Source organism: Pavona decussata, unplaced genomic scaffold (genome assembly GCF_977016875.1).
Source record: "Pavona decussata unplaced genomic scaffold, jaPavDecu1.1 SCAFFOLD_114, whole genome shotgun sequence".
Classification (NCBI taxonomy): Eukaryota; Metazoa; Cnidaria; class Anthozoa; order Scleractinia; family Agariciidae; genus Pavona; species Pavona decussata.
This window is the reverse complement of record NW_028145528.1, coordinates 5339989-5367939: the sequence shown is the minus strand read 5'-3', so window position 1 is coordinate 5367939 and position 27951 is coordinate 5339989. Positions and strand designations below refer to the sequence as shown.

Sequence of the window (27951 nt, the reverse complement as noted above, 5' to 3'; positions counted from 1 at the left end):
GAAAATGATAAAATACAAAATTACAGTCGGACGATTTTCCATGTTCCATTTACTGTTGTAAATTATCATCTGTTTTTAAAATGAAGGAAACAAGCTGATTCGGCCATTTCTTAGACATGTTGCTAAATGAGGTCTCATACCTTGCACATCAAAGTTCATAAATGTGGGGTCTACTCCAAACACTAAACAGGTGGCAAATGCAACTGCAAAAACCCCACAGTCACTCCCATTGCTTTGTTGCTGCACTGGCTTTGGGTCAAGGGCAATCAAACGTCCCCCTATCAAATCATTTGTTTGTTCCTCTACTTCTTGAATTATGACTGAGTCATGATAGAGGCTATCAAAAAGGTTTACATATCCAGGCACACACCCAATTGAGCTCACACACACCCAATGATCATTCCCAGTGTGCAAAATTTGAACAAATTCACCACTAACAACATCAAAATTTCTAACAGGGCCAAGTGTTGGTCGCTGAAAACCTGCGACTGCCGGATTCTCAGCCTGTAATAAAACATGAGCTCGTTGGATGATATCACAATCTAGCTATCCAGTAGGGTTAATAGTTAATTCAAAATGGTCGTCTGTTAGATTTGCCAATGCGTTGGTCTTATCAGTTTCACCCTGGGTGACTTTTGTTATAACGACATCACTTTCATCCTCACTACTGGAGGAATCTGACAAAGAAGAACAAGTGGTAGAGGTGGTTGTAGCTTGGGCAGGGGCAACCTTTTTGCAGGCAGGGCATTTCCAGGTAGTTCTGCGATTGTTCGGCATTCGCTTCAAATCAAGACAAGCAAGGTGGAAGTATTTTCCATTTTTGCAGCTTTTTCCATGGCACTCAACTAACTTGTCGGTGGGGGTAGGCTTTGCCTTGCAAATACAAATACTATCACGTTTCATCTCTGCATGATCTGACACAAAAGTAGGTTGTGCGGATTTTCTGGTATTCCTTTCCCTCTTGAACTGAGGAGGTCTGGAACAGTGAGGGCAGTACCAGGTCTTTGGCATTGCGATAGAGGTGAGAGAGAGACAAGACGGATGAAACCTTTGATAAGGGCAGTCCTTGTTACAACATAAAATGCTGTCCTCGTCTCTTTCTGCGCGACAAAAACAAAAAGCATCCCTGCTTGGTAGTGTATGTGGTACTGTGCCCCTTCGGGTGTACCACCGTCTCAAAATCTCTGGGAGAATGCATATTCTCCAGAATAATTCTAGTTTAGGCAAAACAAAGTTCCAGTGCTGCACATCTGGATATATACGCTGCACAAATGAATGAATGTTTTTTGCCTTATCAATGGCACACACAACAAAGTCAACATATTGCAGATTTGGGACTGAGAAAAGCTGCTGCTGTACTTGATAGTAGTACCTGTCACTTTTTTTCAGCTGTAAATTCCCATCAACTTTTTCCAGGCAGGAATTTTTATGTTTAACATAGTCCTCAAAGTTGCCATCAACAATGACTATTGGACATTAAACTTCTCCACCTACACTTCCACAGCAGTCACAGGACACAAGAAAATCAGGGGTTGCATGAAGAAATGAATGCTCTTTGTTGATGAATGACCCACACTTCTTGACCTCTAAATTCACATGACATGCTCTCATGGATGTTTCATATGCCTTTATGGCATCACTTTCCTGCTTTTGGCCGTACCTCGTAGCTTTGGTGTTGACTTTATAGAGGCCTGGGTAACAAATTGTCTCGATCAAAGACTGGGAGGGCTGAGCAAGGTTTGTGTGAAAGGCTGAAAAGCACTGAGATGTACCAATTCTGCCAGCACGATGTCTATAAAAACCAGAACTACTTGCTTGAGCACGTGTGCTGATTTCTACTTTGCTTATGTGTTCTTCAGGAACACCCAGTGATACTCCAACACACATTTTGATTAATTCTGGGTAGTCCAGCTTAAGATTTTCCGTTTCAAACAAGTCAGGAATAATTGGCAGTGTGCGGCTACCATCAATAAATTGGTTGGCATGGGGATCGATTAGGCTAAGTGCTACAGCTTTGATTTTGAAAGCGTTAAGTTTGGCATAGACTTCCTGCATTTCTCCATATGATGGAATGGCATTGGACGCAAACTGGTTTGATCGCACCGTTCTTCTGTTTTGCTTCCTTCCCCAGTATTTTGATGTAATGTCTCGATTTTCTGTTCCAGCGCGCTTTTGAGTTTTTTAGCTGACGAAAAGTTTATGTCCCTTACCTTTGCATACGATACTTCGTTGACATATGTTGGTAAAATCCACATGCATTTCGTTTGTGTACAGGCGAGCTTTCCATGAATCCGTGTCACAGCTTCGACGTAAAACATCACGCTTGCTACATGAGAACAGGATTCAGCCAGTCCTGCCTTGCAGCCTAAGCAATGCGCGGAGATAATGGTGCCGTCCTTTTCTACAATCATCCAAATGTTCACAAGAGGATGGTTCTTTCGCTGTGAATGTCTCACCTTGGGCACAACAACAATCTTGCCCGTGATTTCTTTCCCTTGAACTGACGCAACAAAACCAGAAACCATTTGGTTGTATGCCTCCAAACTTTTGAAGGCCTTAAATGGCTTATTTGTGTAGTAACTCGTCTCCAAAACTAAATAGGATACCAAGTCCGAGACCTCTATAGGAGGCAAACATTCTGAGCTGAACTGCTCGCTCGGTATGGCCGCTGGATCTACGCCAACCACAGAAATTTTCTTTAAATAGCGCACTCGGACGTCGCTTTCGAGATTTTTTGCGTAGGATGAAAGCACTGGTATCTCATCTTGTGGTTTTGGGTCGCTTTCTTGGGAAATATCCATTAGAGAGATGAATTACTCGAAGACTTTGACGTGAGCGCTTAGAAATGGCATAGATTTGCATACAATTTCACACCGCACATGGGCACCAACATGGCGGAAACCTAATTTGCATAATCTAATGACGTCAGCTGAAAACCGAGAATTAAAGTAGTAAACTTTTAAATGAGGCTAGAGAGGTGTGGCTTGTGCGAAGTTCAGCCTGCAGAACATTCCATGTGCTGCATGAGCGTATGAAAAATGAGGGTTGATAAGTAACAGTTCTACTTCGCTTAGGAATGTAAGTAATAGCATTCTGCTTGATGACCTAGTAGATCTCAATACTTAACTGGTTAAAGGCAAAGCGTCACTATTGATGAAAAAAACTAAGTTATTAACTGCTTTGTGAGGTTAAACTCTTAAGCTGCTTCTCCATGTGGGGTGTTAGGCTTGAAGTTTACCATTCTCAGTCAAGTCTTCCTTTAATCTTGCCAAGTGCTTACGCTGATGACAAACTTCATCAAGACGATCAGCTGTGTAGTCTATCGCTGGAGCAATGAATTTCAGACAGACTTCTCCTTCTTGGAAAGTTTTGCTCAAGTGGCCAAGTATACGGAGTACTTCTTGCAGCAAGTATATGGTGCCAAGAAATTTCAAGTTGCTTGTTTGCTGTAGGAGACCAGTGGCAGTCGCATCTCCACGTTCTTTGAAAACTCGGAGTGTTTGTAGCAATGCCTCATAATCCTCCTAAGCTCCTTCTATTGCTTTTTCTGGTGATAACCATCTACTTCTGCATACCTTCTGGAATCACTTTCTTACCTTTTTTTTTGCCTCTGTTGCTAATTTGCGTAAGCTGCGTTTTTCTTAGCTGAGTTTTCAAAGAAACTCCACAACTGGAGGAGAACTTTCTCCACTTCCTTGATGTAGGAAATCCTGTCATTGGTATCACCACATGCCAATGCCAAGCGATGGGAGATGCAGTGTATGTTTATTGACTCTTTGGTATCAGCTCGCAATCTTGCAGCAACAACATTTCTTTTCCCTGTCATAACTGAAGCTCCATCCGTGGAAAAACTTGTAAGCTTCCTTTTGTCAATCCCAGCATCCTCTACTTGCACAACAATAGCATCTTTTATTACATAATACATAGTTGAGCTTGAATTCTCAAGAAGGTTGCTTGCTGATAGGAATGCCATCTTCTCTTTTTCAGTTCAGCATAGACAAATTTCACAAATGTTATAAGCTGCTTCTTGTTAGACACCGTGACAACTTCACGTCGATTTAAGTGTGTACCCACGTTTCGTGGGTCGTTTAGTATTCATATATTCATGCTATTGTTTAGACTCATTGCCGATTCATCGCTGTTCACGTCGGATGTCACTCGGGAATGTAAGACAACTATAGAAATCGGAAGGCCCTTTGAGGAAATGTGTGACAATTTCCTTTTGTTTATCATCTGAGAACGAACAATAGCTCAGTTTCATTCGCAAAAAACTTTTCAAAGCTGTCGGACTGCAACTTTTCTTTGATAATCCGATAATTTCTCAACTTTTATAGTTTATTCTATGCTTATAATCAAGCACGTGCTTATCGGAACGATCTTGAATATCAAACGTAAACACGGCTGTTAATATCAAGAACTCAGGATGCTCAGCGTTCGCAGTAATATAAAAAATCCAGGCTTCATTCGATTTATTTAAAGAAGAAAGTGAAATTCATCTAACAACTTTTTTACTCTGTAGGGAATAACTTCAATAATTCAAAATCTAAACGAGAAGGAGCAGTCGGCTGCGGAACTGTAAGACGGCGCAACGTTGAGAAATCTCGACCACAGAAACTCATTCAGACCACATTTTACGGCCGTCAAATCGACCTTCTCGTTAAAAAATACAAATAAAAAAGCAACATTTTCGGGATGAACTTAAATTTTATTCAAATTCAAGAATCTCTGCAATAATACCTTCGGGAATTCACACACGCGTCGGAAGAAGACGGCTTCGCATAAATTAACTTTGCAGTTCGAACTGACAATCAACAAACAAACATCGAACTTCGGCCAACATTGACCAAAAAGCCTTGTTCAAGATCTCTTTTTGAAGCTCTCAAAATGCTCTATTTTCATAAATACATATCGAACTTGGAAATGTTTTGCGAAAAAAACTAAATGCATGTAAAGTCCCAAGTCATTCTATGCAGTTCATTCACACGTCAAGAACAAAAGGATACGATAATAAACTCTGCCGCGCGTGGTCGCTTTATTGCGCTAAATTTCCATTCCTTTGAAGTCACTTCAGGTCCTCATCCAAAAGATCTCACCTTTTTCCAAACGAATGAAACCGAACTTATTCAACACGCTTTCGGTAGTTCCCGAAGTGAATGCCCAAAGGACTAAAAACGAGCCTTCAAGCTACAAAATCCAGCGGTTTTTCCCATTTCTGAATGACACACTTAAATCGGCGTGAAGTTGTAATGCATCACAAACTTCATCTGTTAGACGTCCAAAGCATTTAGCTTCTGATATATCTTACAAAATTCATTACTAACTTATGAGGGTGTAAACCAATCCAAAAGTCGAATTTAGTTCACATGGATACCACTGTTAACCTGATACCAATCTCAGCTGTCTGAAAGCTTGGGTGGGGTTTGAAAAGCTAGCAGGGAGAAACGGGGGTTTATGAATTGATAATGAATTGCTACAGAATAGTAATAGCTCAATTAGTATTCTGTCTAATTGATACAGAATACTAATAGATCTATAAGTATTCTGTATAACTGGTACAGAACACTAATTAAGCTATTAGTATTCTGTATATGATACAGAATACTAATAGATCTATTAGTATTTTGTATATGATACAGAAAACCAGAACTTTCAATTGAGAGGAAAGAAACAAAGAGTTTATTTGCTCAGAACAAATCAAACTTCTAAACGATTTGTAATTAATTTGAGTTTAAAAAAAAGTCAGTACTACAATTGTTAAAGGTAGCATGCAAAACATTTCCTTTGACTTATGTTCGGTCACTCCTCACTAACATGTTTACTCCATCCTCACCACTTACATTCCTGATGTGTCTGTTAATACCACAGACAATTTGATACAGGGTTCTTGAAGGATACCGAGCGCTTGAACAGAAATTCAACCACAGGTGACATTAGGGACCTTAGGCATCGACAACGAAAGAGATGACAAACACGAACTGCGCCGTGAGAGGACTGGGTTGAGAACGTTGTTCATGGTGGGAAAATTCTAGACTTAAGCGTGCATTCTCTGTGGATGACAGATGTCCCATGTAAACAAAGGGAAAATTCGAATTAAGAGTGCAAAAGTCTTTTCACAAGTTACAAGGGCTCTTGCTTCTCAGCCATAATGAGGGTACAATAGATGATAAAGAGGTACTCTTACTTTATGAAGAGTTTTCGCAGGAAAAACACAGACTTTTCGTATGAAAATGAATGATTGGCCGAGTTAAAAGTTAAGAGAAGGGACCTACCAATTCTTGCTGGAGCACTCCAAATACTGGACAGCTTCATATGCTATCAACAAAGTGTTGTAAGTGGCATGGAAGGTCTCTGTATCCTGCTTAGAAGGCTAGCCTACCCTTGTAGGTACAGTGATATACTGAGATTTGGTTCGCCTGTCCCAGTACTCAGCATGATTTGCAACAATGTGCTTGACTTTGTTTATGATACACATAGTGTTTGCAAGCAGTTGCGGAAAACTCTTCTTAAAAAAAGGGACGATAATCGGCCAAAAAAAAAAACCCTCAAAACGGTAACGTGGTTGGCACTAAAGTCTACGAAAAAATCCCCAAAAAAACGTCTCAACTCCCAACATCGCGCTCACGCGACAAAGGACGCGTAACTTACGAAATTCAAAAATGCTTAGGACAATTCAAATCAGTCTATGCGTGCGCGCGCTCTATCCCTCACGCACACCAGTTTGTGTTCTGTCTTCTTAACATTCCCCCTCCCCACACTGGGAGGTAGTCCTAGTGTGTTTCTAAATAACTGATTAGCAATTAATTCCAAGAGGAATCAGTTTGTTAATTGGTCTTACGACAGTCTTGACTCCACACGGAGTTGGAATAGCTTCAATAACTTTCAGTGAATTAGAGATCCACTTTCTGGCTTGCATGTTGGCAACTCCCCATAGTGCTTTCAACTGACGGTACAGCTCCACTCATTCGTCGCCGTTTTCAACACTGTCAATAGAATCGTCCATATAGGTTGACTTAAGGACCGTCTCAGTGGCAAGGGGATAGCAGTCTTGGTTTTTTTCTCCTGCGCAACAAACTGCGACTCCATAGGGGCGGCATTCTTTCCAAAGACTACATAGCTAAACTCGAATACGTCAGGCTCTCGGTTGGGGTGAAGGTCTTTCCACAAGAGTCGGAAGTGGGAACTGTCCTTCTCCTCAATCTCGATCTGGAGATACATTTCCTTTACGTCACAAGCGATACCAACAGGGTCTCGACGGAAACGAACAAGGATGTTGAAAAGATCTTTCTGTAATTTTGGCCCTGCATGGATCATATCATTCAGGGAAATTCCATCGCATTTAGCGGCACAATCAAGCAAATACCATACGTTATTCGGCAGCTGCTCGTCTGAAGGAAGCTTTCGTAAATATCCCTTTTCGACATAGGCCTGGATAGTTGCTTTATACTCTTCGGCGACGCGGTTGTCTTTCTTCAAATTTCTTTCGGTGCTTCGGAGGCAAGACAGTGCCATCAGCTTAGTGTCAGGGAGCTCGGGTTTGTCATCTTTCCAAGGAACGGCTACGGGATATCTTCCATTTTCATACTTGAAAGAATCTTTCACTTTATTTAAGGCTAGTCTCTCTTCTTCGGTGAATATTAGTCTGTCATCGTGCCAGACTTCTTGATTTCCCAGAATCTCTTTAGGCTGGCATCGTCGTCGCAACAAGATTCTTTTCCCTGGCTCCACAGTCCAGGTTCCCTTGTGAACAAGGCACGGATAACATGAGATTGTGTTCTTGCAGTTTCATTGTTGTCAGGAGCACCAACGCAGCTCCACCCAAGTGATCTGAGACGGGCGATAGGTCCACCATCTCTCCCTCAAAGATCAACATGGGAATAGCGGAGTTCAGCGTTATCAAATCCAATTAAAAGATCGTCAAGTCCATTGTTTGCTGGCTTGGCAAAACTGCACTGGGTCAGGTGAGGCCATTTGTTCTGATGTTCGGTCCAGTTCATGACTCTGTAATTGCCTGTGACTTTCTTCGGGCACGTTTTTACGCTGATTTCTTTTGAAAACCTCCCATCGACACTTTCTACTTCAATCTTTAACGGCGTGGACTGAAAGGTTTCCACTGTATCGTTGATAACACGAACTTGAACTTTCTGAAAAGGTTCTTGCAGTCCCAGTACCTGCAGGAACTTCTTTGTTCAGGAAAGTTTTGTTTGATGCGTCGTCTAGAATAGCGTTTATCTTTACTTTTCTTCCATTAGCCTTCATCCATATGGGGACAGTTAGTAACGCTTAAGACTCTGTGAGCTTTTCGGCATTACAGCTGGTCAGGGTCAGGGTCACTGCGGGCACCTCCTCCCTTGGAACTACTGGGCGTCTCCCATCGTCAACATAGAGCAACATAGTCATCGGTCTGGTTTCTGCCAACACTTTTCTTCCTATGAGAAGGCGGTGATGATTTCAAGAGCAACCATTGATTCCACATATGCAGGCCTTTGTACAGTCTTTCCCTCTATGATCGTTGGCTAGGCAACGAAAAGACAGCTTTCTTTCTTTAGCGATCTGCCAACGGTCATCTACCCCTTTGTCATAGAACTGCTTACAAAACCACACACTGTGATCGAAACTGCTACAGAGAGAACAGGGAGGCCGCGTGTTCCTTGGATCATTTCCCATCGCAGCGGTATGAAAATTTCGTATCCTGCTCTGATCCTAGTACCTTGGTGCTCTCGGTGGTCTTGCGTACTCGACTGGTTTCGATTTGATCCCATTCACCATTTCCGCCGCTTCTACTCGGAATCTGACTTTGTCTTTCAGCCAGTCTCTAACAGCTACGACTGATTTTTCTCTGGCGTGTTTGTTTAACCAGCGGCTGTACTTCTGTAGCTGATGTTCAGGCAACTTCTTTAGCAGCAAACTATGCAGGGTTCCATCTCTTCTAGTTGATCCATGTAGCTGTCGTGCACCACCATACTTCGTTTTTAAAACCTGTTTGGCCTCCTCGTATTCGGGGGCAGTGACTCTTCTGTTGATACAGATAAAAGTTGAAAACATACTGCAAAAACGAAAGTTACCTAACTACAACATGAACTGGAAAGACTTTGCGTAAAGAAACCCGAAGTAACCGTCATCGAAAGTGCAATTTAGCAGCTGTGGGCAGCCCTAGAAAATGCACAGGAATTTTAGAGGAACTGCCCGCGTTCTATGTCAAAGTGGGAGACGATTCTGGAAAAAACGAAGCTTTTTAAGAGTTTGAAACATCGGAAAAGAAGTACAAAAAGCGATTGAGGCAGGACAAGATGCAATACGTCCGCGCGGCCAAAACCGTGAACATAAACAGGTCATCAAGTGAGAACACGACAGATTGCTACGAGCTTACTCAAAACTCAATTCACAAACGAAACCTCAAAACAAACACCAGTTCATACCTTTCTGCCGTCATGGTCGCCAGAAAAATGTTCACAAGCAGTTGCGGAAAACTCTTCTTAAAAAAGGGACTAAATTCGGCCCAAAAAACCCCCTCAAAACAGTAACGGGGTTGGCACTAAACTCTACGAGACATCGCGCTCACGTGACAAAGTTCGCGTAACTTACTTATGAAACTCAAAAATGCTTAGGACAATTCAAATCAGTCAATGCGTGCGCGCGCTCTATCCAGTTTGTGTTCTGTCATCTTAACACATAGTTATAGAATTTCTCAGTGGAATCCCACTGTTCTAAGCCCTGATGATCTACAGATCTACATTGATGCTGTTGCTGTGAAGGGGGCCTCTTTACAGAACCGGTGTGGTTTCATAGATGGTATTTTCTGCCCAGACCAGACCAGACCAGGAGAACAACAGGTTGCATAGCCTTAAGTTTCAGTCTCTTGCCCTGCCAAATGGACTGATAGGCAACTTCTATGTGGCAGAAGGTGAGTGATGCACTTTTGAAACGATTGTAGTGTTATATTTTTTTTGGCTTTTGTCTATGTTCCTCTGCAGCTGCTTTTTCTTCCTTTTCTTTTTTCTTTGCCTCAGAGCTTTTTTCGTTGACCAACTTCTTCTTGTCACTTATCTCTACGAGAGCTTGGTCTAGTTCGGTCTCTTTGCAAGCGATTCCAGAGGAATTTTCCTCTTGGCACATTTTCGCTTTATGCTTGGTAATTGACAAGGTTAGCCTTTCTCTTTTTGAATGATCAAGGCTATTCAGGTTCATAGCTATCTGGTTCCATGCGTTACCCCTTTTCTTGCTTCTATACGGATGTTGGTAGGGCTCCATAGCCAACACTTCTCTGCAGAGCACCAAATCATGTTTATATGACCACGCCATGTCCTTTTGGTACATTCAAATAAAAATAAAGCCAAGGGAGTACTGTTACTAATATTTCGAGAAAAATCACATGTACAGTGCTTAAAGATGAAAATGGAAGAGAGCAGGTTATGATTTAATATCTTTTTAACCTAGTTCACTTGCTTGGTGAAAAGCCGGAAAACACAAACAAGAAAGATTCAATGTAGCTCGCTGGTGTTTGTCAACAAAGACCTATTTACACAAGTCATAAACAATAGGAAAATGTAAAACAGCCTCACCGGTGTTAATGAAAAATAGAATAGTAACAATAAATTAGTTACCTCCAGCTCCAAACTTGCTGTCTGATTTAAAGGATTAGAACTTAGTTGTGGTCTCCAGCTCATACTCTTTCATTACAGTCATGGCTGCTTCAACTGAGTCGACGTACCCAACATACTGGCTTGTGGATCCTTTAAATTTTGTCTGCCATGGGGAACAATTTTTAGAAGCATTGTCTTCTTCAGTATGTAATTGTTGAAAATCGCTTGTGCCACTCTCGAGACCGTTTTCTCCTGTAACTTCTGACAAGTCCATCCAGTGACTTCCAGATAAAGAATGAAAGGGAACTGATATTGTGATTGTCCATTATTTCTATACTTGTGTTAAAGAACTCCTCCCTCCCTCATGCTGACGTTCTATGCGCAGGCTTGTATATCACTGGCAATATGGCCGCCACAATTAATGGATTTGTATGGAAAAAATAAAACAAAGTGAAATATACTGAATTCTTGCTTACCTTGAACAAGTGCCGCGATGCCTTTTGAATTTCTGGAAGCTTACTAGGTCTTTCTGATAAAATACGTTTCACAAACAAATTCTCATGGCTCTGTTTTTTCCTTTGTTTATTTTCCAAGCTTGGTTCTTACAACACTGTATGCGAGAAGCTTGAAAGCCTCAAAACCAGAATTTGATGCATCGTAACTGGCAACATAAATAAGGGAACTCGTGTGCTGGGATCGCTTAAGAATAAGCCCGGTATGAACTGTCATTTGTTCCATTTTTACTAAGTGGGTTGATTTCTTTGCCCTGTAAATTGCTTTTAAAAAAGATTCAGAATCACACAGATAAGTTCCACGAGAAGCATAGATTTCGAATGTCACGCGAGCTTCATGTCGGTGTTTATCCGCAAACATTGTGTTGTATTCGTGAGCCAAAAACCCAAAGCTTAGAGCAAACACCACCATGTAAGGGAACTCGTGTGCCAGGATCGCTTAAGAATAAGCTCGGTATGAACTGTCGTTTGTTCCATTTTTACTAAGTGGGTTGATTTCTTTGCCCTGCAAATTGCTTTTAAAAAAGATTCAGAATCACACAAATAGGTTCCACGAGAAGCAAAGATATCGAATGTCACGCGAGCTTCATGTCGGTGTTTATCCGCAAACATTGTGTTGTATTCTTGAGCCAAAAACCCAAAGCTTAGAGCAAACACCGCCATGTTTGGTATCAAAATTTTCAGTAAAAAGTAAGCTTTCTAATGCTGTAGGGGAATCTGGGATATGCCTTAACCTGATGGTAATATTGGTCAGCAAACATAACCATAGAAGCTTAAAACATACCGGGCCCACAGATTGCAAAAAGCTGCATTGTAATGTTTTAAAAATGGCGTGCGAAATCCGAGTTTTCGAGAGGAGACTAGGGATTACTTAGGTGTAACCGCCAGAGGCAAACACTTCTTTTCACGCAATTTATTCTAAACTCTTTTCACTTTGTCGGCTGCGCGGGAGGGCTGAACATTGTAGCTTAACAGTGTCACTGACGAGGCGAAGAAGGTTTAAACTGAAACATACAAACAAAGTCAACTACAAAATGTACCAACTATAAGGTAAACAAACCGATAAAGCCTATGGAAAATACAGCACACTTACATTGTTGTGGCGCATTTAGACGAAACTTCTAGCGGAAATTGGTAGCAGACTGCAGTAACTGCGGATGACTACGCGAAGCGCGTCTCGTTGAAAGTTCAAGGTATAATGAACAGAAAATGTCATTTCAGCAAAGTGTCACTTGCAAAATGCCAATTATTAACCTAACTTCCCGCGCAAAAACAGGCCTGGGGGAATACTAATTGAGGCCATTTTAACAATCGGGTGTTAGATCCAACATTAGGTATGTTATAAATACAGGGTTCTGCTGCCTTCTGGGAAATGTTTGGTTTTTCATTCATCAAAGATCCTTGAAGTTTGTTGTCTGAGCTTTCGTTTTATACCAAACATGCCACCAAAGCCCGTCCTTTGAGAGCGCAAACATGCATTGATCATCTTGGTCTAATGGCGTCAAGTTGCTCGACATTATAAAGTTCAGTTTTTGGCTTGGAAAGAATCTGACAGTTTTTCAAACAGAAGTATTTTAAAGCCAAATCTTGCATCTTTGAGACGTTGGTAAGAATCGTATCATTTTGTTTTGCTGAATTTTTGCTTATATCAAAATGCCTGGGCCCAACAAGTTATAGTACCTTGTACATTACTCTAGGTTAGCTTGTATGCTTATGCCACATACCAAGAACAGTCGATTTGATGTTTCTGCCTTTATGAAGGCCCGAAAGGAAGCGAGGCAGAAGGCAGTACAGGAGTGTAGAAGTTTGAAATCAGAGCATAGCACAAACACGAGGAAAATTAACAAACTGAAGTCGAAGGTTAGTGGGAGTTCTTGTTGTATTAAAAATGCGTGCCAATTAAAGTTACTTTATTGGCTGCTTTAAGGCCCCAGAAGTGCAAATAATTTATGTTCAGATCGATAAAGTCAAACTTAAGCTTATTTGCTTTGTAAGCATATTGTTTGACCTGCACTGTGTGGGGACAAACACATTATTATTGATAGATATTTCTGATTTGTTTAGCATTTCTTCTAAATGCTATGTATATATATGAACTGCCGCTTGTAATTATATGCTGTTAGCTCTTGTTTTATTTGTGAGCTGCTCATTTTGCTCATTTTTGGTTTGGAGATGAGGGCTGGGAAAAATTAGAGGGGGTGGGGGGGGGAGGCATGTCTTAGGCTTTGGGGGATATATTTTTTCTGTAAAAGTTTTGTATAACCTTGTGGTGAGAACATCGTGAAATCATGAACCTGGCAGTGCATGTGTAGGAGCTCTCTTTTGTGGTAGGGTTTTTTTTTCTGTGCATGCACCGTAACCACTTGGTGTTGTAGCCTGAATTTCAACCGTCTTCTCCAGTTGTACACTCCTGGAAAAGACATCTAAACTGATGAGCTGCCAATGTTGTCCAGTCACAACACTCCTGAAAACTGGTAAGTGATTTAATTTGATTGGTTGAATATTTTAAAAGAACTGCACAAGAAAATGTTATTGAATTAATTCTGGCTAATGGACGGTACATGTAATTTAAAATTCACTGAATTTCATGTTTGCATAGAATTCAAATTCCAAAAAAATCATATTGCAAACAGGAAAATGAACTTTACTGGTTCTCCACTTCAAATGTCTGCCTTTTTCAATTCATTTATGTTTCTTAATCAATAATTATGCAAAGCTGGTGGACTGAAGTTCAGGCTATTGGTGGTGGCTGATAATTTTTTTCCCTACCTGAAAGCCAGTTTTTCAAGAGACGTTTTGAGGGACTTGACTCACAAAAGTCAAAATGTTCAGGTTAGTCTCACACTAAGACTAAATTTTTTCAGCAACTCAAAGAAAAGGGAGTAATAAAGCATTTTCCTTTGCAGTCACAATCACTGAACACTGATATCAGTTCACGAACAAGAACCCCAAGTAAATTGGTGGAGGGGATATCAAGTATCCCGGCAAGAACAGGAGCGAAAAGGCGACTTGAAACAATGAAGGCTGCTTCCAAAATCCATGGAGGTTCTGAGAATAACCCAAGTCCAGCCTTAGATGGGATGTTTGACACTTAAGTCAAACGATGTAAAGGTTATAAAACTAAAGATTATGTTCTGAGTCAGAAAAAGGTAACAGAGAAGGTAGTCTCGTGTCAGTAATAAAATTGACAAGTGGTCTTATTCATTTATTTCTTTTATTTGTTACTTTCACGTTCAAATAGTTGTAACAAATTTTATAAGTATTTTATAAACATATTAGAAAGTTATTTTGAAAATGGTTTGCTAGTGTTGGAAGCATGTTAATGATGTTGAAACATTTTTATTACAATGTTAGAAATTTATTTTGAAAATGTTTTTCTAGAGATGACTTGACAGCATTTTAATAATGTTAAATTTATACTTTGGCAAGCAAAGACAACAAAAAAATTGTAAACAGAAAATTTAGCATCTTTATTCGAACTCATTGTAATAAACTTTAAACGTTGCAAATCAGCTGTAGTATTTTAATTGTTGTCACCTCCAATGCACCAGTCAGTTCCAGCAGTCCCATTCCAATTCCCTCCCCTGGGCATGGCTTTGATCACCCATGACAGAAAAGGCAGATATGCCCTTATTCCACTATTTCATCAGTTTTTGGTCAAATATGGCTCAAATGAGGTTAATTGTAGAAAATATATGGATTTTAAAGCTATGTAAGATGATAAGTTTTACTTTTCTGACTGCCAGGTAAGGATCATGCTTTAGTGATTATGCATCAATCAAATCCAGCAGTGCCCATTTGGGCATTTGCTCAAGTTGCCAGTTCCGGGGGTAAGGCATTCGCAATTATATCACCTGTCCTGGGGTGGGGCATTTGTGTACCCCGGGGCGACCCCTAGGCATTTGACACACGTGGTTTCCAAACCGTGTGTATACATGATGGAGGCATTTACAAACCATTCAAAGCAAAATGAAAAGAATAAAAGAGTTCGTCCTTGAAGTCTTGTCGGTGTTAACAGGTGACGATCCTGGGGGTGGGGCATTTTCCATCTTCCTTCGTCTCTGCCCCAGGGCATTTGGACAGCTTATGTGTCTCCACCCCTGGTAATTTGCCATTCTTTTTTTGTGAAAAAAAAAAAAAATGCTAATGCCCATGTGTTATCCGGGAGAGTTAGGGGGGGGGGGGGGTGGGGATGGGCACTGCTGGAATTGAGTGATGCATTTCTCAATAAGATACACTGAAGCATTTCTTAAGCTGAAGTTTTTTAAAAGTCAACAAGCTTTGATAACAGATGTAGACTGATTAATCATGCACATCAAAATAAGAGTTCGTCTTTTGGTTTTACAACTGTATTTCAACTTTCAAAAGTGTAATCATGCTCATTTGTGTACTTGTAGTAGCATTTCATTACAACTTGAGATCCTTTCTTCAAATAAGACACTGTAAAGGGCTTTTCTGCCGTCATAACAACCCTTACGGTTCCTCTCCTGGCAACTTTGCATTTCTTTGAAAATATTCAAGAACTGATGCTCTGGAAATGTCGCAAAGTCTAGACAAATCTCTGGTGACTCGATTTCCTTCAGTGTAAACCACAGAATCTGAGGATCGGCTCTCAAAATAGGTGACACCAAACCTTGACCTTGCCTTTTTTACCATCTCCAATATAAAACCGAAGATTTCCACTGGTAAATCTCTTGCCACTTGCGCAGTCCAAGGATTACGGACTGCCTTGCGGGGAGTGAGTCGCCGATACAACTTTTTTAAGCCAGAGGATGTCTTCTTCCGCAATGATTGAGCCAACTTCAAGCACCGAATGTCGCACTCTTTCGATTGAATTTTGATGACTTTGATGCTTTTCGAATGAACTGGATACATGAAGCACTTCCTCAGCCTCGTCTTCAAAGAGCAGAAAATTCTCAACATGATCACGCAGAGGACGCAAAGCCCTCGTGGCTGCAGTAATTTCTAACTTGGCCGCCATTATAAACTTGTATTTTATAAATATATACCACTGGCGGAACATGGGCCAACAGCAGGCGCCTAATTGCACTTTTGAGACGCACGCTGGCCCGGCGTGAAATATTCGCCAGAAAAAAAGGTATATTTTGTCTCTACTGCACTGCTTTACCTACTTCTAGTGCAATCTTTTAGAATTTGCAGCGGTTGGATTAAATTTGTCAGAAAATAATAATTTACTATCATTAATTGTATTATATTAGTTGATTAGATTTAGTCTCAATTAGATTTAGTCTCAATATCTCTTACCTTTTGATGACATGGGATCTTCATCATTGTTGAGAACAGAAAATGAAATTACAATAAAACTTGTCAGTTTTGTCATTTTGCTCCATCTCCAGATAGTTTTATTTTGACTGTTAAGTCTGGGTCATCAATATCAATTTTCTTTTGGTTGATCTGGGAAAAAAAAAGAAGAAAAAGGAAACTGTACATCAGAATATTTCTCTTACATTCCATTTCACCCAAGATAGGGCTGTTACCTGTTTCTTAAGAATGGACTTCAGCTCTGTGGCAAAATCAATCTATGCTCCTGGTGCCACTCCAGAAGTTCTTGTGATGTGATAAAGCTTGTTCAAGTCATCCTTACATTGCTTTATTAAGTAAGACCGTGGAACATCTTCCCTACAGAGCACATTGTCAGTTCATGATATCCTGCAAACCCCAATGCAGAAATTGTCGAGCAGAAATAAGACACTTCACTTTATCCTGATCCTCTTCTGACAAATCATTAAAGCATTTTTCCCATTTTCTTCAAACCATAGTGTTTCATTGGAGTCATCATCGCCTGAGAAACCAAAAGACTTTGTTAACCACAATGCTTTTTCAACGTCTGTTTTTAGTTCTTCTATTTTCCTTCTTTGCTGTCTTTCTCCCACCTGACTTATGTTCTTTCCACTATTTTCAAAGGCAATGTCATGTCCAAGATTGTCAATGTATGCATGGAGTTTCTTATCTGTCAATCTTTGCTTTGTCGCAGCAAGGTCTTCACTCGTTCTTTCTTAGTAGCTCCATATTCAACCATTTTGTTGTAAAGCTCTCCATGACGGGCCTTCAAAACTTCATTTGCATCATGCTGCATCAGCTCTCTTCTTTTCATGTCTCATTGTGGTGGTTTCCAATTCAGATATAGCTAAAGTTCATGGCAAGGTTATGTTTGCTCTGCTGCAAATCTCAGTATGATTTCCAATTTTCCTTTAAATTTATTATTGACCTCCCCACAGGTGTGCCGTAAATTGCCCCTATAATCCGCTGCAATCCTCCTTTATCTTAGCAGTATACTTCATGGTCAAGAAAACATTTAGTAGATCAACATATCTGCAGCTTATCTGGTGTGTTGATGCAGCTTGCTTCCCTTCGTACAAGTGTCGCAAACAGTCATATTTGATGGTTACTGTCAAGACTATATCTTCAGAGGAAACACTTTGCTGGCAAATACATTTTAAGCAATGATCTTTCCCGACACTAACAGCGTTCTTAAACTTCTCCACGTTAAGTAAATAAAACTTATTAGTATTATCATCATCATCATCATTATTATTACTATAACAATAATTTAATGTTTCAATTTCTTTAAAATTTTAAAACAGGTAACAATTCCATAGCAGTTATTAAAGGACATGAATCCTGTGAACTGTTGCAATCTTCCTGTGTGACTGTGTTTAATAAAGTAAACATTCTGATAGATAAAGGGAAGGTGTCAATTAATGGGAAAGACGTTGCAATAGAAGTATTTCTTGGTGGAGATTACAAGGTATACTTTTATAAATCATGACAATTTATTCGTATTGTTCCCAAAAAGCAAATTAATAACAAATTAGGATAACAGTGCTTCTGGAGTCTCCAAACATGCATTGTTTACGTTACAGTTTCTGCTCCTTGTCATTGGAGTGAACTCAGCAACTTCAGACTTTGCCTGCATTTGGTGTACATAAAAGATAGGTATAAAATTAAAATAAAAAAGAATAGTAGTAGTAATAATAATAATAATAATAATAATAATAATAATAATAATAATAATAATAATAATAATAATAATAATAATTGCTTTATTTGACTTAGTCTAAGAAACCTATGCCTTTAAACTTGAACACCTTTTCACCTTTCAGTACATTCTTGCAAACCTTTTGCTTCAGTGTTGCTTCTCTTACATTTAGATTTGACATGGCGAAGCCTCAAAATTATTATTGGGTAGACCATGTTGTCAGGAAGATATGTGACACAAGGGAGGACGGAAGCACAAAAAACATTCATCTGAGCACTAGTCTTTCCTAAATATTCCCTCTGAGAATGCGGTGTTGGATGAACTCCGTTTGATACTAAGGATTACAGGTAAACCTTATAACACTGCTTGTTTAAGGCTTTATTCAGCGCCAAAGATAATATATTAATATCAGTATTTTCTTCAAACTGAACAGTTAAGCTTACAGACGACCTTGTCACTGATGCACTTGAATGGGACAAAAAAGAAAATCCTGACAAGCCCCCAAGCCAAACAAGTGGCAAGCATCTGCAGGCCCTCACAAAAGCTGTAAAGAGTTGTGGCATTATCTTCAGTGTTTGGGAAAAATTAAATGGTGATGGAAAAGGGAGCGGTCTGTATGACTAGTCTAATGCGATCAGATAAAATTTTGCTCAAAAAACCACCTGGCAAATTAGATGGACCTGTTTCTAAGGCCTGTTCCAAACGTCATGCAAAGGCTAGATCATATAGACCAAAGATCTGCTGCTCGCTTGGCAAAACGGAATTCCTTGTATGCCTTGGTAAGTACAGTGTATTAGCAGAGGTGTTCCTTGTGGGTAGAAACGGGCATTTTGTGCCAATGGTTTCTTTCCCTACAAATTCTATATGAGGTGCTATTTCAAAGCCCAATGGGGTCTCCTCCTCAGCGCCTGTGACGAACTGCAGGATATGTCCTAGGGCAACTGAACCTCTTTGTTTACTTGCTGTCAGCCTGGTGTATTTGGATAATAAATCATGAACTTCACTTTCAAAATGATGTGTGTTGCCACCAACTTCAAAGAAATTTGGTTTAAGAATTGTTAGCAGGTTTCTCCTTGTAAGTGCATAGCTTCCTGAAGGCCTGAAGAGATAAAGGAAGGTAGGTATAACATTTCCTATTTGACAGAGTCAAATGCTTACAAAACATACTCAGAGCTTTGAAATACAACAATCCTGATGGCTCTTCTGAGGAGAAAAGGGCTTGAAGATCTTCCTTCGAAAATCTTGGGTCGATTCCATTCTGCAAAATACTAAAGGTCATTAGTAACCCTACTGTGGAATAATCATCAACAAGATGATCTCTTAGACCATTGTCAAAGTACTTAGCCTTGAATTTTGGGAAAGAAAGGCGAAAGAATTTTTGACGTGGGCTGCCAAAATCCCGAGCACTCTCATCATAAAATCCAACTTCAAGTGTTAGTCTGGGTTATTTCAAAAATTGAATTTCTTCCAGTGCTGTTTTCAAAATATCATCTCGGTTGATAAGGATATAGTTAGTTTCACCCTCCAAACAGACAGTAGGTTCTGTAACATCTTGCTGTTACAGTAAGCTTCTGAGCAATAAGTAAAATTTCCACAGGATTTTCAATACCATTCTCTTTACAATATTTGACACAATGTTGTATGGGATGCCATCTTTGATTTGATTGATTCCTGCTTCCCCGGTTTTCTGCGACTTCTGTTTCCGTAGCTTATACTCATACTCCAAGTTTTGCTGCCGTTTCTTTATTTGCTGCAGGGTCCTCTGGCTTTGGGGATGGGCAGACTTGTAGAGGCATAAATTTCTTTCCATGTTTTTACCTTTTCTCTTTGAGAGGCACTCCGCAGCTGGCTATATCTTGGACCCCCGTGCTTCTAGACTTTGATCACGCCTTCTTAGTTTTAACTTGGGACCTTTCCTCCACTACTTTTGCAGATGAAGTGCTTGCTACCACTGGGATCTGCGAGCGCGTTCGTGATGAGTTGCTGAAATTACTTTGGCCGCTGAGCTGATTGAAATCATCAACAACTATTTCTTGCTGTTCGTCGAACTGCACCCTTCATAAAAAAAAGATAGAAATCATCAACAAATTTTTGTTGCTGTTTGTCGAACTGCGCCCTTCTCAGTTTGGACGGCCGATAAAAGGAGGCGCTGCTCGAAAGAAATGGCCAGTATTGTCTATTAAACGTTGGTTGCGCTTGCTCAGGAGAAGGTACCCTTGCAAAGCGTTGGTTTAAGGTATTGCTGTCGGACAAGACACATGTATGTTAATTGAACAAAACAAAAAACACAGCATGAAGACTTACATAAGGCCTTTGTCTAAAAAGTTGTCGTCATCCATCCCTCAGTAAGATCTATACGGATTCATCTTCAGGTGAAGTAGAGGCAAATTTGCGAATTCGTGTGTTAGCGTGCTCTGAATTTCCCGCCGTACAATGTGTTTGATTGACGTCCATTACCGGAATGTGTTTTAATAGTGCATAAGTAAGCTCGTAAGGATGAATGTACTAGACTTGAGAGTGTGCTTCGGCTCCTTTGAAGGAAATGCCTTATCATGGCTACAAAGTAGGCTAATTGAGCTTAAATTAAACCTGTTCACATCTGAAGTAGGGTTCAAGTTTACTTAAGGTCTACTTACTACGCTAGTATGAACCCACCTATTGTTCTCTGAAAATTTCTCCATCTCCTAATCGCAATCTGAATGAACTCTTTCAAAAGCTCTACTGATTGTTTTGACCGCTTTTTGCCTTGCCTTTTCTCAGCCAATACTGTCAGATCAATGACTTGTCATTTGGTAATATTTGCCCGCAAAAAACAGTTATACCCATTTGTAAAAAACGGACTCGTGATTAGGTATATTATGTTTTTGTGACAGCTTTCTGTGTACAGTGTTTGGTGGAGGATTTCCATTATAATTAATAACACAGTCTAAGACCACCAATCATTCTTGTCTGCTGGTTAAGTTAAGGGATACTTACTGTATTATAATTGTACATGTATGCTCCGATGGGTAAAACAGGCTCTCTTGGGCAAAATTCTTTATCCTCCCAAGACTCAAAACTCGACACATTTGTCCCTCTTAACAGGTAAAGTTTTTATTTTTACAACAGCCGATTTCTACGGGCAGATAAAACGGCGCATTCATGTCTGGGTCGGGTCAGTAACTTATTTCAATGCACAAAAATATACAAACGAAAGACATGTCAGAAAAAAATTGTCACGCTGTTGTTTACCTTGCTATGCTTGATTGCTTTCTTCAGGGCAGTTTCCTTGTCTTCTTTTTGAAATTTCAATATCTAAGATGAACCATGGCTGGTAGAACCAATTTGGCCTGACTCCACCTCGCTATCCGATCCACTACTTACAACTTCTGAATACAACTTTTTTGACATTTCGAAGTATTACAGCAAATAAGCGCTTTCAAGAAGAATATTTCTATTTGGAAAGAGGCTATCTATATGACAGCCACCCAACACGTGTGATTACTGATCCACTATAACCTTCAAGATATGTGAGGGGAAATTTTTTTACCCAAAAGGCAAAGGTACCGCGCTGATAAAACACAAGATAAAGGAGTCACTTCTGATTTTACTTTCTGATATTTTTCTGTTTCTTTGCTATGAAACTAGATCAAACACTAGAATAAGAAAAACTCATAACAAACTGAAAAATGTTCACTAACAGAGAAGTGGATGAGAGCATCTTTTTCGGCAAGTTTAAGGATATCTGACCACACACGATAGGAATGCGTACAGACAGGAAATGAGTACATTTATTTTAAAAAAATGTCAAACGTGCCATGCAAGGATAATCGTAGTCTTGCAGCCAAGGAGCATGGCGTGATGACACTATAAACAGATATTAACAAGGATAATAATGGAGAACACGCGACGCGCAATTTAATGCAAGCTGTCTTTACTGACTTCCATACATTTTTTAATGTAAAATAGGGACCCTCGACACTTGAAAAATACCCTCGGCATATCGACTCTCGACAAAAAGGTAGACTCCAAAGAACCAGGCAGATGTTAGGAGTTTCCTTGGGCCTGTTCAATTCTGTGCACAGATCATCCCAAACTTTACAACCATATGAAGTCCGCTGTGGGACCTCACCAGAGAAGATGCAAAGTGGCAGTGGGGTGCAAAGGAGAATAAGGCCCTCCAACAAATCTAAGATTGTTTAGCTAGAGTACCAGTGATAGCCTATCACAGACAAGGTGCCCCAACAAGGCTCACCTGTTGTTGGCGTTGGAGTGATTCCCTAGCAAGACCAAGAAGATGGCACCTACAGGCTGATTTATTATGCTAACCAGAAGCCCTAGCTGTCAGATGGGCCTGCAAAAACTTTTACATGTACCTAAACAGAATTGAATTTGAGATCCGCACTGACCACAAGCCACTTATCATAGTATTCAGTGCAACTTCTAATCCTCCATCTGCATACAGCCTGGCAAGTGCAGCCTTGTCATCTTTCTTATTGACAAAGAAGTGGAGACTGCCTCAGCAAATGATCCAACATTACAGCTAGTGCGCTAAGCTGTGGTACCAGGTGACTGGAGCCAGCTCCCAGGCACTATCTACAAAGCAGTGAAGGATGAACTTTGGGTAGTGGGACAATTAATGATGAGAGAAGCCCGCATTGTAATGCCTCAGTAGTGCCTTTGGAGACAAATCATCATGGTTAAAGCATGGTCCTTAAGGCCACCAGGGCATGGTCCGCAAATGAACGAACAGGTGGAGAAGACAATTTGTGCATACCACCCCTGCCAACTTGTTTAAATCCCGTTCAAGCCCGAATTTTTTCCAGGCTTTCTTTTTGCAACTGCTTAAGTTGCATATTTACATCTAAGTGGGATGATCATTCACTTATTCATGTTTCCAGTCGTATTGATTCATATGCATTGTATACTGTGTTGCCTAAATTGCCCTCTTGTTGTAGTCTGTGAAAGCATCAGAGATGAATGTAGGTGGTACCTTGTATTGTTTTGAAGTTATCATTATTGAACCGATGTCCTAATTCATGTAAACTAATAGTCGCTTTAGGCTTTTCCTCTTAAGAGTCCATATAACGTTTTACCATTGCAACACATTGCAATGCCATAATATAATAATGCCATATAATTCATAGCATTATATTCCTTGAAGGTCCTTAAACATCTCATGACATGGAAACAGAATTGAGTTTATACTACCTAGCATGTACTCTGAATTCTTACATAGCCTCTGCTTTCATTTACATTTGTTCCTTAAAGAACGAATAACCCCAATTTTTTCTTTTGCTTAATGTCCTGAATATCTGTGCCAAATTGTTATTTAGTAGCATTTTTCTTTGAATTTTTAAGACCTGTGAAAGTTTCAATTTTTTGCAGTTCATAGCTGTGCAAGAAGGATGTCTTTTATTGTCCTTCTGTGTCTTCACATCGAAACTAAAACCCATTCTCCTTCTTGTGCAGTGGTAAACCAAAAAACCATCAAAACTTGAAACTTTCACGGGCCATAACAATTCAAAGAAAATGCTAAGTATCAAAATTCTAAAGTCTTGTAATTAAAATTGTAATTACCAATCGCAAAGGTAGCAGCTACTACATCCATCTTAGATGTTACTTAGATCAAGACTGTGTATCCGGGTCTTAGAGAGCTTAAGACTGGCAGCCATTCTGTCTTTGCTTGGTATCTTGCTCCAGAGTCTTGGGCCTAGGTATCGAATTAAGTGTTTTATGTGCGTAAGTGTGTTAAAACTAGGTTGATAAAAATCTTTCTGCCGTAAAGTGTAAGTGTGGCTGTTAGTCAGAAACATGTCACAAATATTCAGGAGACAAAATTATGTTCACTCTTATACATTAGAATACATATGTCCTGCAGTCAGTCAAATTCAAGCTTTGAGGCTCAAAAACGCTCTTACTAAGTGTCATGTCCATGTTACACATGAACACTCGGTAAAAACAGGAACAACATTATTTAACTCCACAGGTCTTATGTGTACATCCTCATTTCTACTCAGGCTTGTATCCAACTAACCATGAGGTCTGTAAAATTACTGGCATGCATGCGCAATACAATGAAGAAAACATCATCCTCAAAAACTAGTCTCTCATGACATCTCCCTCCTTTAAGTTCTTAAAGACTTAGTGAATACAAAACATGAACGTGAAAATATATAAAGCAACTGCCTTAGAGCCTTGTATCGTAATCAGTTAATGTCTCAATGACTGTTCTCAAAAGCACCAATCAAGTCTCTCAAACGGACAGGTTTTCTCACGGCACGACCACTTGAGATCCTAACTTCTGGTTGTGATAAACTGGACTGTGTTTCTGCAGAGGAGGGTACAGCTGGGATCACTCTGAAAGTTTTCGTAATCTGTGGCAGTTGATCTGCTTCAGCTGGACTGTGTTTCTGCAGAGGAGGGTACAGCTGGGATCACTCTGAAAGTTTTCGCAATTTGTGGCAGTTGATCTGCTTCAGCATTTGAAGATTCCAAGGCTGGGTCTTTTGCTTGTGTTGCTGGCTCCAGATCCAAATCTTGCTTATCAGGCATTTCAAATCCACCAGGACTGGTGGCTGTGCATAGGTGTCTTCGGTTTCTCTGCACCATGCTGAAATGTGTCTAGATGACATATGACCTAGCAGTAGGGCTTCTCGTAATGATTTTCCCAGGAGTCTTCCATCCTTTCTGCTGATCCAACTTCACATGCACTGAGTAGCCTGGCTGTAGGTCAGGAAGGTTTCATACTCCATGTCCCTGGTCAAAGTACTGACAGTAAGAGGTATCCTCATCCCTTATGGTAACTGGTTCATGGCTTGGTAAAACTTGGTAAAACTAGCTTTAGGTTGGATTCTAATGTCGGTAGAAGGGTGCGAATTTCCCTCTCTATCATAAGCTGGCAAGCAGATAGATAATCTTTATCTATCCACTGACAATTCATCACCTACAAATAAAACATTTAAATATATATCAGTATCAACATGCATTAAATGGATAAGATACAATAGTAGCCCAATTGTAAGTACTTGCACCTGTGGCTGTATGAGTCCAAAAGAAAGGATCATACTGCCATAGTATCTTCTTGCCAATGTGAATTCCACTTTGTGATTCACCACTTGCTTGTGGATAATAAGAACCAGTGGTAGTATGCTTGAAGTCATACTCTTGGCTAAACTTACGGAACTGATCAGAGGAGAATTGTGGTCCATTGTCACTCACAATTTCGTGTGGTACTCCCCATTGGGCAAATATGTCCTTGAGCTCATTAATCACAGCATCGTCACTGGTGGTACTGGACATGAAAATTATCTTGGGAAATCTTGAATAATAGTCAATGACCACAAGGAACTACTTCCCTTAATGTTCGCACAAGTCTGCACCAATCTTCCAAGCCCTTTCTGGTAGAGGCGTAGTAATTAGTGGTTGCTTTCTCTGAGTGGATAAAATGTTTTGGCAAATGTCACACATCGAAACTTTGTTTTGAATTTCATGACCAATGCCTCGCCACGAAACTGACATAGTAGTTCTGTCACGACACCTGGTCATGCCCTGATGACCATCATGGATACGTTCCAATACCTCAGACTTTAGAATGGGAGGTATAACTAGGCAGTTTCAATAGATGATCTTGCCAACTGTTCCCACGAAAAGCAAATATTTCATCATTCTCTAAATAAACAAATCTACTTATCCATATCTCTGAAACATTACATCTAAAACCAGAGTTGATTGATGGGCAATTTCACGGACAAACAATGTCTTGTTCGTTTTTTACTATTGTCGATAGCATTTGTGCGGGGATTTGCGGCGGAGACAAATGCACTAGCTCTTCAACTTCCGTCACACTGCTCAAGCAGTGTAACAAACATCAAAACATCACAATAACGGTCCAGATGCACTGGACTGACAAAATTTGCTTGGCCTTTCCAAAATCTCGACAAAATTTGTTTCTGCCAAATTTTCAATTTGTCAAGCGTGGTCGCACTGAGACACAGCAAAATATTTGTTAACCACAAGTGTCAATGACACGGAAATAAACACCATCGCTTGCGTGCTGTTCACGGGAAAGGTTACATGAGATCTCAGGAGTCATGGGCTTATGGTGATCCGTTAACCGCTTGGATCGAATATGCTGCCTTGGCATATTATTGCTGGTATTCTAGTTTTTTTGTTCCTTGAATTTGTTCAACTCCAGCAGAGGCAGTTGCTACTTTGACTTACTCGGATGGTTTGCATACAGATGTGTATTTGGTCGGTTTGTATAGGGATGCACAAATTAGACAGTACTTGGCCCTGGAGATTCGGCTGGAACGTAGACTTGGGAACCGTAATAGTTGTAGTCTGAGTAAGAATCCTTATGTAGCATACCGAGGTAAGAATCTTCCATCTTCACCATTTGATCGCCGCTCAAATATGTTGATAGCATAAGAACAGCTAAGGAGAGGACAAACTCTACACCTATTCTTTTTTGAATAACACCTCCAATGCAGGTCAAGAATGCTTTCAAACATCTCCGCTGCATAAGTAGTGCATTGTCGCTTATCAGGTAGCAGTACAGCCAAAACCAAGAAGGATAGCTCCCACATAAAAGGGAGTGCAAGCATTGAGTAGGACGTTTAGCAGCCTCAGGCAAAGGGTATCTATCTCCATCTGTGTCAATGGCACCAGCTATATCCTCTGTCCTGTTTCGGACTATTGCTTTTATTTCTTGAATGAGCTGACATAGCTCCTTAGATTATTCACCCAGCAACTCAATTTTCGTTTGTTTGTAAAATCACAGCACTTGTTTGCTCAGCCTTGATTGTTGCTGACAAATGTTCCTTACACGTTTGGTTTTGGTGGTAGGATAAAGATACTTCCACGGGTAGTGACTACTTGGCATTTACCTCTTTAACTTTGTGACTTTATCCAATTTTCCTTTCTTCTTTACTTTTTTCTTCACGTAGTTGGGCACCTCTAGGCACTTAAAACAAACTCAACTTCACCAAGGGTCAGACACATTTGATCTTTCTTTTGAGACGTTTCAGTAAGGAGAAGCAATTTTCTAAATCTTACGCGACTATGCATGCATGCTTCTTACCTGTGTTCAGTTTTCCTCGGTCATAAATGGACAATGGAAGAAAAAATAAGGGAATGTCTTGATTTCCCCTTTAGCCGTCATTTTTTTGTACACTCTGCAGTCATATGTGGACATCTTCGGAAACAGTTTTTCGCGAGAAAGGTTGTTCTGGACATCTGTCTAGGAATGGCGCAGTGAACCAGCTCTCCATCTGTTCTGAGAACACGCAAATTCTTTAGTTCTGGTCTAGAGTTGAACTCTATCTTTCTAGCGTTTTGTCAGGGGTAATTGTCGGTTTTTTCGGGCCATGTGCTGCAATTAAACCTGCTGTAATCCTTCTTTTTACCGAAACCACGAGGGGGAAACTTGTTGCTGTGTGAACAATCATGGTTCGCGCTATGTCCAAGAAAACCACACAGTTTCGTTGCAGCCGGTATGTCAGCTGCACCACAAATGAGTGCAGCACGTATCTCCGCTCTATGAATAGGAGATTTCCTAGTTGAGACTTTAATACCATGCCACAGCACATTAACTTTGACTGCCAGTGGGCTCAGTAAAGAGTTTAGTGATGATGGCTTTTTAGACAGTGCAGGAATAATTCCAACGATAATCACATTTTCCCACTTGAATCGCTCTGAGCGAGGAAGGGTCATGATGAACATGTATAGTACTCCAACAGATATGTCTTTGCAGTTGTTGTATGTTTGAAATCAGTCCACAGTAAACATCAAGCCAAAACTTCCTGTTGTTTTACCCATGAAAGGATTTCCAAACTTTACTATAGTAGACGTTGCCATATAATTGTTCATCAGTTTGACA

The 27951-nt window shown here is 40.2% G+C and overlaps 2 pseudogenes; both read right to left on the bottom strand.

Annotated features, from left to right (window-relative positions):
- Positions 1-75: 75 nt before the first annotated feature.
- On the bottom strand, positions 76-10854 carry LOC146470399 (uncharacterized; annotated as a pseudogene).
- A 7943-nt stretch (positions 10855-18797) lies between these two features.
- Positions 18798-24683, bottom strand: LOC146470398 (uncharacterized; annotated as a pseudogene).
- Positions 24684-27951: the final 3268 nt, after the last annotated feature.